We start from the raw sequence: 12445 nt of genomic DNA, 5'->3' as shown, positions 1-12445 counted from the left end.
CTTTACTCTCTTGCAGCTTTCTTACCTCAATCTGCTTTGACCTTCTTTTCCCTGGATTAACTGGTTTACTACTCGGACACCCTCAGATGGGCCAGCCTGCCATATATATATATATAGTACTATATATACATACTATATATAGTATATATATAAATAAAGTACAAGGCTTAAGCACATGCATGTTAGGCACAACCTTTGAGGATCTTTATGTTAAAAGTTAAACCAGTAATCATGTCTAAACTGAATTTTTTTTTAAGTCAGGGTAGATTTTCATGGGGTAACAACATGCTCATCCCTGATTTAACAATAATTCTCTAGCGTAGAACATTTGATCCTTAAAACATTTCAAAGAAAAGGGAAAGATGTGCTCTTTAAGTGAGCAATACATAAAAATACAAGAAAATATTTCTTATAATGCTGCTGCCCTGTCATGCCTATTTTCTATAAGGTTGAAACATTTTAATGAATATTTACCCCAAATTCACCCAAACATATCAAAGAAGGAAAATTGCATGTAAATGCTTACAAGTTGGTGGACTGAAAGAAAGTTTTTAAGAGAAATAATAAATAACTCTAACAATACTTGTCCAGCTCATGTGAAACACCATTTTCTGTGGGACTATTTGTGTCTATGGTATGGGACTATTTATCTAAGTAGGGATATCAAGACCAGGTACTAGCAGTGCATGACTCTCATATTCCAAAATTAAGATGTGCAAAGGCAACTTCAGATTTTCCATGATATTACAAAGGACCTGACTCATTTCAAGAGGTCCATGCAATGCTCACTCATCTACTGATGCTATGTCTGCCAGTGACATCTTTCTGAGATCAGTAGTACTGGTGGCCATCAGTGGCTAATAATTCATTTTTCCCATCTTACTAGATGTAGTCTGTATTTTATAGCTGTTCTCTGTCACCTACAATAAATTATTTCCTAGCTCTACTACTGTCTTAAGATTGTTGGATGTGTTCAGGTCTAATTTCCTTAAAATGAATCTCATGCTGGCATGTAGGAGGCATGTGGTCTAATGATATTAGCTAAAGAACTTACATCTGTTTCTTTTTCCTAATGCTGTCTGGAATCTGCAAAGGCAAATCCAGATGACATCCATGTTAATCTTGTTAATTTTTTTCAAAAGATCTCTGAGGAGGAAATGTACATTGAATAGTTATTGGCTCTCTTTGTATACAATAGCAATAATCATTTGATCGCTGTTTGATTAGATAACAAATCTAATTTTCAACTCTGTTTTTCACTGCACAAGAAATTTTTACCATTTACGCTCTCATACCGAGAATCAATTTATTGAGAAGAGTACAGATAGTAAATAAAGCCCATCAGCTTAGGTTCACAAAGGATTTCTTTGGTGGGGGCAGGGAGGGAAGAGAAGGTGAAAAACTATTTGCCGTCCTTAGCACTGACATGAAAACTATAGACCCTGAGAGCCTCCACAAAAATGCTGACTTAATGACAAAACCAACTAGCTCCACAAAAATTTCAATTTACAGCATTATCAGGTCTCTAAACCCAGATCTCTATTACTTCTGTCAGGTGTGCCTGAAGATAGCCTTAAGTCTGGTATACCATCTGAGGCAAATAAATTCTCTCTCTACTGCTTGTAGGGGTAGGGCTTAAGCATACGCCCACCACCCTCCTATGGCTTAGTCTTCCGTTCCTAGTACCTAGTTGGATGGTTCCAAATTCAACTCACAAGCTATGTGGACAGAGAGTTTAAGCTTATACATAAGCTAATATAACAGCCAGATGTAGCCTAACTGCTATAATTTTGCAGGCGTTTGGTAGTTCAGAGCAGCTGTCCTGTCCAGCATTGCAAGCAAGGAGTTCTCCTGTATATTGGTTCCAGACTGCCTGATCTGGGAGTCTTTGACAGAATGCATCTAATCAAGCAAACTGTACTCAAAATATAGCTAGTGAATACAACAATGGTCTTTCCACCTCTTTTCCACTCAACAGGTCAGTGCTTAAAGTGCTCTGAATATAATTTCTATTACAAATGTTCTCTGCTATAGCTGAAAAAAGTGAGAAAAAGGCTCTTTGCCTACAACACAATCTCCAGAATGTTTTGCCCTGTAGGATTTTAGTCTGTGGTCAGTGAATGTTTAATTAGCCTGCTTCCACTTGTTTGCAGTCCGATCCTTCTTGCTCTGAAACTTCTTCAGTTTCATTTGCAGTTAAAATCTCTTCTACATAGCCAGAATTGTCAACAGCTATGGAAAAGAAAAATGCTGATAGATTCCCCATGTTACCAGTGATTTTGATTTTTTGACACAATTCCCACAGATCTCAGGCAATTTAGTTTCACATTACTCACAATACAATACTGTAAGAAAAATCCTATTGGTAGGAGTCAATTTTCAGAGTTCAGATTTAGTCAGGGTTTTTTTGAGAGGAACCTATTTTGCTGCTTGGATCTGAACATCTCTAGTGTTAGCGTGTCATCTGTAAAATGGAGGGAATTTGGTTGTCTTAGACTAGTCTCAGTCTCTTGGTGAGATAGGTAGACCTGGTGGCATTAAAATGTGTATCATCTCACGTGTGTATCACAGATGTGGTGCTCGACACTTCCTTACATAGCCTAGTATTCAATCATGGACAAGAAGTTTCTAAAACAGGGTCAATGGATAGGATATGCTAGCTGTCATCTTGTATTTGCCCTTTGAGAACCTTCTCTATTTCCTTAGGGATGTGCACACAGGGTGAGATGACTTTTTTGCAATGCAGCACTCAGAAGAGCTATTTCTCTTCGTAAAAGACTGCTGAAAGAAAAGTAGAGAGGTATCTAATTATATTTTAAACAGTCTGTGAAGTATTTTTCTGTACTCTGTACTTTAACCATGTGCACTTTCATTCTTCAAATATGAAAAAAAAATCACCTTGAATATGTACAACTATTCAGGTACATTCTATAATGGATTTTCAGTTTTATTACTAGTGAAGGTCATACAAGAGTTTTGCTTTACCCAGTTGGCTTCTAAAATATTGAAGTTTAGAATTTTCCCATCTAAGAAGTTCAAGAACAGCACATAAGGACCAAAGAATACTCCAGGCTCATTAATTAATCAAGTCATGTCACAGCAGATCTTGTTAATCCATCCTCAGAGGAAACTCAAATGATGTTTCAATTCTCTATGCAAGAATAGACAGAATAGTGAATAGTGATAATGTTATACAATTACAGAGAGATGGGCAGCGTTTGGAGACACCAGAAATTAAACTAAATTAATTTTTTCCCCAACAGTGACTAAAAGACTTTTTGGATGTTATCTTTGTGAACTAATCTATTTAGAGGACACTAGCAGGATTATATTTTGATGCTAAATATTGTAAGGTGACTGCGTTAAAAGCTCCATTGGAAAGAACAAGAGTTAATGAATTTTAAAAGTCACTTTGCTGCATAAAACCAAGCAGTTTATTTTGGCATCTTTTATCTATTTGAAGTCACAGCAGAAAAATGCAGGTGTTCACAGTGTACTAGGAGAGCGACAATGACTGGGTATGCAGTAATAGCTGTTACACTACTTTTTCTTGGCTAGTAGCAGCATTTGCTTTCTAGTCCTAAAAAGAATCAAATTGCTAAATCCAGCAATCAGGCTCACAGAGTAGTTCATTTTTTTCCAGAATGAACAAATATTTTAAGTCTGAGATTTACTAGCAATACTCTTCATTTAGTCAAATTGAGTATCTGGCCTGTGTCTGGAGAGTTAATGAACACCCTTGCCCTCATCCCACCAAATGTCTGAGCTCTACATAACTGTTTACAGGTGAAAAGCCTCTCAGAGGTCAAGGGATTATTCTGATACTTCATGTTCAACATGTTTAAGTAAAGAGCTGAGCTTAGCTCTGTGACTCTTACAAAACTGATGCTTGCTTATAGATAACACATGCTCCCCATATGAAAGGAAAGTAGGAATACTCCGCATTTAGCCTAATAGGATTTATGTAGAATACAGCTGATGCGAAAGTTCTTGAGCTGTATCCATGCACAGGAAAAGTTTTACTTTTTCTAGCCAAGTTGGCTGTTACAAGTTAGCAATAAAGGAATACATTTATTCAAATTTTAAGACCAAGAAAAATCATAGTGGTGGTTTTTAAAATTGTTCTACTGCTCACATCTCAAGGTCTCTGTCCAGACGTAGATGTTCTTTCCCAACCTTGCCTAAGGCTCTTCTGATAGCTCTGACAATTATGTGTGAAATGATCCCTCAGACAGAATAGTGATGCATCTGCAACATGGGTCTTATCCAAAGATCAATGAAAGCAATGGAAAAACTCCAAGTGATGCAATCAATTGTGGATCAGATCCCTGAATTTTTAGTGCTGAAGCACTGCATAAAATGTCAGCCCCAGTTAAGCTATGGCAAAATTCCCATTCTGTAGGGTCAGGACTTCAACTGTAAAATTTTCTGTTATCTATACTCCATAGATTCCAATTACTTTCCAGCTTAACACATCATAAAAGTGAAGCTTATTTGTAAAATCAGTCATCCTTTTTCCATTAATCCCAACACTTGTAGCACTACTGTTGTATAAAATGAGTTCCTGTTTCTTTTTCATTTTATTTATTTTTACCTCTTCTTCAGGAGCACAGTCAGTAAAAATGTGTGTTTATATTTGCAATTATGTGTTTTTTCCTTATATTTGTATCCCTTTTTGATTTAAGTTTCACCATGCAACTGAGTTGTCTGTTCATAATTTGAACTCCAGAATTTCAAAACACAGATTTTTAATATAATGTGAATATTTACATCAGAAGCACCTGAATACTACTTTAATCAGAGATCAGTAAAAAACACCATGGAATTTATAACCAGTGTTTTATGCCACTTCAGATGAAGGATCCTGTGGGCCAGGGCCTCAGATGATGTCTGGAGATAGGACTTCATTGATTTCAGTCAGCTTACCAAATGAGGATCTCTTTCTACCTGTACTTATACAATTTTTATGGCCATTCTATGGAATTAAAACATGGAGAAAAATAAAAATCAATAACTATTAAACTGAATAAATATGAGAAGACTTTGCTCTGCTGCTAGATGCTTTGTGTTTAGTGAAGTAAGCTAAATTTACTGCAGAAGTTCCTACTTCTGATCTACACTTTGCACATTCTTTAGACCTAAAAGAAGTCCCATACCTGCTCTTGTTAAGAATAAAATCTCTGTCATGACTAGTTAATTAACTGACTCAGGTACTCCATTTTGACATAATTAAATTTTTCATCCAGTTACCTTATTCCTAAGTCTCCATTAACAGGTTCAGAACATAAATGTAAAGTCCCTCCTCAGGTTCACTGACTACCTAATGTTGCTGTGCCAGGTTAAGATCCTTCCAGGCCTCACCAGAGCCTCACTCTGGAGGTTTCCCCCAAAAATCTTAAGAGACCTGGAGACTGCAAAGATCTGTGCTGTAGCTGTGGCTGAAACACTTTCCTCTGTGATTAGAAATAAGCAAACCAGGATGAGCTGTTGCCAGCCTGGAGCACGTTCTCCCTGCGACAACCCTACTGACTATTCTTTAATATCACACACATATTTTATTCCTACAGATAGCCATGCCCCCACTCTCCAGCATCCTCACTGTTAATCGCAGTTCAGTAAACAGGCCTGGCGTTACTGCTTATCTTCTCCTCAACAACTTTTCTGCATCAATCCATTCACATTAATCATTTTGCACTGCTCTTGCATGCCAGCTCCCAAAGACTTCCTATGAAACTGTCCTCAGACTCGAATACATTTCCTCCTACCAAGGGGCTGGAAGGACGCTGGGAGAGATCTAGACCATTTCATATCAATTTACAATTGAGGAAGCTGAATACTGGATTTGTTTTTCATCCAGCCCCCACTTCCCCCAACCAAACCCTTTCCTTCCACTTCATTTTTTTCTCAGGGCTCTGTGTGCACATATGATGTACACAGCAATTCTCTTGTATACAGATGAAAATCAAGAAAACTATGGATGAGAGGAGACATTTATAGGCCTAGTGATATACACTTACCTTGCTTGTCCATTTCCCAATCACCCTTTTCTATTCTGAAATTATGAGGAAGGGACCAATCTTCCTGGCCATAACACAACTTTTCGTAGTCATCTGTCTATCAGCAGCCATATACTGGAACGGTCTCTGAAATTCTCTTAAGTACCACTTTCCCATGGCATTTCATTGTACAGACACCCAGAGTAGGTTTATATAGGTTTATGTAGTCACAACTAAAAATGCATCCGTAATCAGTTAATGCCTTTAAGATAGACCTGAATTTCCCTATTCTACCTCAGTATTATGAAGATTGCAGAATGACTGTTTAAAGCATGTTCTAGAAAGTAAAAATTTGAGGCACCATAAAGTCCTTATAAGAAACCCGAACAATCTGACATATTTAAATGATTTTTAGTACATATTTTTAAAATATCTCTCATCCCTACAAACAGAAATATTGCATGGAAATTCATGAGGATCAGTGAACTCTGTTTTTGGAAAATTGGTGGTAATGAAATAAGAAATGTACAGATAATGTAGAAAACATGAAAATGAATAATTAATAAAACCCCCAAACACTTGCTAACCAACCTTCACATAGTAGTATCTAAAAAAAAAATCTAATGTTTCACAGAAGAAAGGAGAATTCACTGAGGAGAAGGTAGCTCATCACAACACACTCTAGATTTGGATTTACTTTTCTTCCCTTGCACAAAACTATTACATTTATGTACTGGTGCTAACTATAAACTACAAAACTGGAAAACATAAAGAAGTTATTTCCACATCATTTACAGTTTGCTGGTTTATTGATTTTTCTCTCTGCTCCCCATGTCTCACATTTCATTTGAGCCATTTGTTTTACATTTTAAAGAACAGCCTTCCAAACACAGTTAATTTTACTGAGGCTTTAACACGTCATTGGCTAGTCAGTATTATATTAATCTCTGTGATGCTGATGTTTACAAAGCAGGGGTATGGGGCCAAATCTTGATTGCCCTACTCACACAATAAGTTACACTGATTTTAATAGCACTATTAACATTAGTAAAACCAGCAAGATTTGGCTTCTTACAGCTGTCAGCGTGCCTTTCCCAAGAAAATCTTGTAATTCTTCCGCATTTCTAAAAGAAGAGTTTTTTAAAAACGGCAGTCACATTGTTTTGCTCAGGCCCTGCTTTCACTGAGCCGGGCATTTGAGGGAATCATAATGTTCTTAATATGTGTGTTTCCACTGTTAACAATTGAATCAGAGTATTCTAGAAAACCAGCAGGCTTTTTTTCTTGTCTGAGCAAGCTCAGAGTTGTACTCTTTTAATCTGATTTTACTTTTGCATGTCTCAAATTGGCTACTTCATCAACAGTTACACAGCAGATCACTGGCAGGTATGCATGCCGGGAAATCACGCAGTGCTTTCCATTTGGTGTCTCTTCTTGCAGGCTCACTGTGTTCACTGCTGCATCCTTCCTTGTGCTGGGCAGTAAAGTACATACACAACCTGGGATTTAATTTACTGTTCACCATTTACTCCACAGCAGCATGCAGAACTAAGTACTCTGAGTGAGCCTGAAATAGAAGAGAGCAGTCACTGCCCCAAACCAGGAAAAAAATTAATGGGATGAAGCACTGCCTACCTAGCATGTCTCCTGGATCAGAATGTGTTGTCCACAGCAGGGCCCAGAGGCTCGGCCCTGTCTCTTACTTTCCTGTCTTTGCCTGATATGGGGAGAAAAAGAGAATTTCATGACCCAAACCATGTATGTGTGAAACAATTATTTGTTATGTTTCCAGTTTCTAATGCCAGGATGAAACAGCCGTTTCAGCACTGGGCTTTAAAACCTCGGACCTGTAAGTTTCCATCAACTGGCAATATTTGTCATCCTATTCTGAGAGGCAGAATTACAGTATTCTCTGACCAACTTCCTCTTATGAAATGCAATGATCAGGTGCACCCTTGTGCCTTATGGCAGGATTTCCAAAAGAAGCATCATTAAAACCTCTTTCGCTTGGTTTGAGTGTTAGCTCCCTTTTGTACTTTATATAACTGCACTCAGCTTTCTCTCTGCTTGTAAGGAAATTTTTTATTTCTGAAAATAAAAAGTGACATTATTCAAAAATGTTTTTCTTGGCAAGTACAACTGGAATATAAATAACCCTGTAACACAATTAGAAGTACCATTGTGAAGCAAATGTAACAAATCATCACAAAAAGAGATTTGTGCAGTCTGTAATAAATGAGACCAAAAGTAATTACACTATATACACAGTGAAACTTTTTAGAACAACATTTTAGCATTTATCACCTACATTGATATTATAGTATAATTATTTCTACATTATACACAGAGGCCAACCACTTGGAATATACGCTTATGCTCTTCTTCAGATACTCACATATATTGAAGAAAGATGGCTTTTCAAAAATACTTTAAAAGCTTAGAGAAAAGGAGAAATGTCACAAGGAAAGATTCCCAGATGCCAGCACTCACTATAGCGAGATTAGTTGAACTTAATTACCTAAAATGCAGTGCTGATTTGCTAAAAGATACATAGTATTGGAGTACAGTTAATTAGCACAGAAAAGCTCAAGGGGCTTCACAACAATTTATATCACCTGGGTAATGAGGAACACAGGAATAAAAGACTTCTTGGGTCACTTAACACACTCCTGTGCGATCACAGACAATCAAATCATATAGTCTTAACTCAAAATGCAATGGATACCTCCTTCTGTTTTGTTGGTGAACCATTGGTAATTCCTCTTCAGAGCTGATTTTCCAGGCATATTTGCACCCTTTCAACCCTCTGAGGGGTCTTTATATTTACAGAGTAACTTTACTTATGGGCTGTTTATATTCATTTGTTTTTAAGTCAGTTCTGCCCTTTAAGCTTCAAAAGCTCTTTCCTTTCTAGTATTTATCCCTTCCTCAGTGCACAGAAATAAATCATATCCACTTCAAGTTTTTGTTTTTCTGTGACAAACAAGCCAAGTTCTTTTAGTGTTGTCCCAAGGTATGGGCTTTCCATTCTCTTTTTATTCTAGTGGACATTTTCTTCATCAATTCTATTTTAAAATTGATCTCTCATGAAGGGAGGTATCCAGAATTTTAAACAATCTTCCAGAGGTCTGATCAGTGTTTTGCACAACAGCAGCAAAACTCTTCCTTCCCTAGAGAAATGCCTCTCCAATATGCCTAGAACTCTATTCACCATTTCCATGTCACATCACAATGATAACTCAAGAATGTTCAAATATTGACTACCAAGCATTGCAATTCCTTCTCCCCTTCATTTCTACCTTGTAAAGTGCTATGGTATATGTTGTGGTTTAACCCCAGCCAGCAACTAAACCCCACACAGCTGCTTGCTTACTCTCCCTGTGTGGGATGGGGGAGAGAACTGGAAGAGTAAAAATGAGAAAACTTGTGGGTTGAGATAAAGACAGTTTAAAAAATAAAGCAAAAGCCACACACGCAAGCAAAGCAAAACAAGGAATTTATTCACTGCTTCCCACCAGCAGGCACGTGTTCAGCCATCTCTAACTAGCAATAACTAAACCATCAACATTGTTTCAATGTTGGAATTGAAACATATTTCAATTCCAATTTCATATTTCAATTATTGTGTATTTTAAACACAATATTCAATTGTTTCAATATTATCAACATTGTTTCCAGCACAAATCCAAAACATAGCCTCATACTAGCCACTATGAAGAAAATTAACTCTATCCCAGCCAAAACCAGCACAGTATAACAGATGTTCTTCTCATTAGTCCCTAAATGTATGACTCTGCACTTTGTATTATTACATCTTTCCCATTTTTATTACTTCGTTTCTGAAAGTCCTACACGTCTCTACAATATTCCAGTTCTACCTTTATGTTTGTAATGCTTTTCAAGTTCTACGATCAGCAAATTTTGTTAGCACATATCTACCTTTTTTTCCTGCCAATATTGTAAATATAAACAATTAATTAAACCAAAAGAAAAAACAAACTTTTTTAGATCTCTCAAACAAACAAAAAAAATCCCTTTCTGCAGGCAACCACCCTGTAGCCTATGACTTCTCCTGTCACTAGAGTCATTACTCTATTTAAGTATTTCTTTGCTTGCTTCAAATTTTTTATACCAACTCCTAAATTCTTTATCTTTGCTAGTAACTTCCCATGGGTCCCTAAAACACTGTACAGCAGTCCCAAAATATTAGGTATTCTGTCTAAGTCTGGAACACCGATTATCAGTAATAGCTCAGGTTACACTGGATCTGTTTAGGTAAACTTATGTTACTTTCCAGCTCATTTACTTCCAGTCCATTAATTATTCTTTCAAGCATCATTCTAAAGTACTTTATACAACTGAAGGCATACGTGAAATATTCTCTTCATTAAACAAAATATCTGGTTTTGTCTTTCTGCAGTCTAGAAGTACTATCCCTGACGTGTGAGTTTTTAAGATTGTAATTCTTCATTATGTACATGGTTTCACGTGCCATTTATTTATCTTTCTGAGGAATAGTTCACACCATTTCAGTTTAAGCACAGTAATTGCACTAAGTTTTACCTTAATTTGTCCATGTAAGTGGTTTTTAGTTATCAATTTTTTTGTTCCTCTCTTCAACATAACTAACACAATTGAAGCAAAGCATTAATTTAGCTCTGAGTCATAACATTGTTTCCTTGACTGTACCTTTGCTGCATGGTGGCCTTTTTCTACTTCCCCTGTTTTTACTTTAATTTTATAAATAACCTTTTCATATTTGTTTAACTTTCTTTGGCAAAGGTGACTCAACATAACCCTATCTTCTCTGATTTTGAAAATTAACAGATGAGATCAGCAATTTAACGAGTATCAGTACATGCACTTATTCATGCTGTAACAGTTCTGAAGAATCAGTTAGTCCTTGAGTTCATGTCAACACAGACCCTGCAAGAAGGAAACTCTCCAACCCCGATAAGCCAAGGACAGAAAGGCTCCGAAAGACAAGGAACTGGTGATCAAAATGGTAATTGTCTGAGTAAACACGATATCATAATTTCATAGCTTGTTATGATGACAGGGTGCAGTCAGGTCCCCTTTGAAGCTGAAAGCATCAGAAGACAGAACTCCTAATTGAGGTTTGCCAAAGGTTTTGTAGGAGCAAACATGCCAAGCAAAGAAACTAAAGCTGCCTCTCACTTAAAAGGATTACTTACGATCACCTGGGGTCACCTATTTTTGAAAATTGTTGGTATTAGCAGCAGGAAATGAAGGCTTGAAACTGAAGTGAGTGGAAGTAGCACACGCATGTGCAGCCAGGCACTGTGCTCATAGAACAGCTCAAGGAGCCAGCCAGGATCAGGCTCCTGCAGCCTCTCTCAAACACAGAAGTTTTGATCAAAACATGAACACAACAGTGCAAATCATACAACTCAGCAAGGATCGCAGTGCTGTACACCAGTATCTTACTGTGACAGACATCACTGATATGTGCTTAAACTTGTCTGGAACCAAAAGATTAGGTTTGGGAAACTTTGAAGCCTTCCTTAACTTAAAGAGCTCCATCCTGTTTATTAGGCAACAGGAATGTATTTTACTATTTCTGGAAAAGGCATGTACATGCATTTGTACATGCATATATTTTCCACCTCAGGCTGACAGTTTGTTTCTTCTTATGAGAGCATTGTTTCATGAGCGAGTTCAGCACTTTTTTCCAGAGGTTAGATTCTACCTTCTTCAAAAGCTGTGGAAGATAAGCGGGGACTCTGGACCTGTCAACAAGGAAGGTTTATTCAGGAACGTGGTCTGTCTAGTACAGAGGATTTACTATACTAATAGTGAGATTCCTACTACAGCTCAGGGTTGAAACTTATCTGCCATGTTGAGAACTTAGCTTTCTAGTCCATTTATATTAAAGTGTATATGGTATTGATCTTTCTCAAATGGTTCATCCTGTCTCTGTTTCTTTTCTGGAAATTAATGCTATTTCTCTCCTTCTGGTCCCCAAATTAAACCTTCAAGATGACCTCTCCTTTCATTCTACTTTCTTCTTTCCTAAAACTTTCGGGAGCATCAAGAAGAAAGGCTGTAATTTGTAACTGGCATTCAGCCAGAGTGCTTCAGCAAACAGCCTTTCCAAAGGTCCACAAAGTCCATGATGGTTCAGTGTGGGATAGATCCCAGTTTGATGGTGATTCAGTATGTGTGTACATGCGCGCGTGCTCTCCAGCCCCGTGCCAGGAAGCAGGTGGGTGGGATGATGCGTGGGATCAAGGAGAAAGGGCTTTAGGCTCTTCTCTGATAGGTAGACCACCTTTAGAGATTAAACAAATCTCTCCATCAAGCAGAGGGAATTCCTGTGAGTCTCTGCCGCTGCCTCTTTACACACCTGCCAGCAGACGCCTACAAGGCCACTTACTGCAGTATTGCTTCAGTAACCATGGAAATCACAGTCTGGCAAACTAGAGTTC

Source organism: Pygoscelis adeliae, unplaced genomic scaffold (assembly GCF_000699105.1).
Source record: "Pygoscelis adeliae isolate BGI_AS28 unplaced genomic scaffold, ASM69910v1 Scaffold6, whole genome shotgun sequence".
NCBI classification, from domain to species: domain Eukaryota; kingdom Metazoa; phylum Chordata; class Aves; order Sphenisciformes; family Spheniscidae; genus Pygoscelis; species Pygoscelis adeliae.
This window is presented reverse-complemented; position numbering follows the sequence as displayed.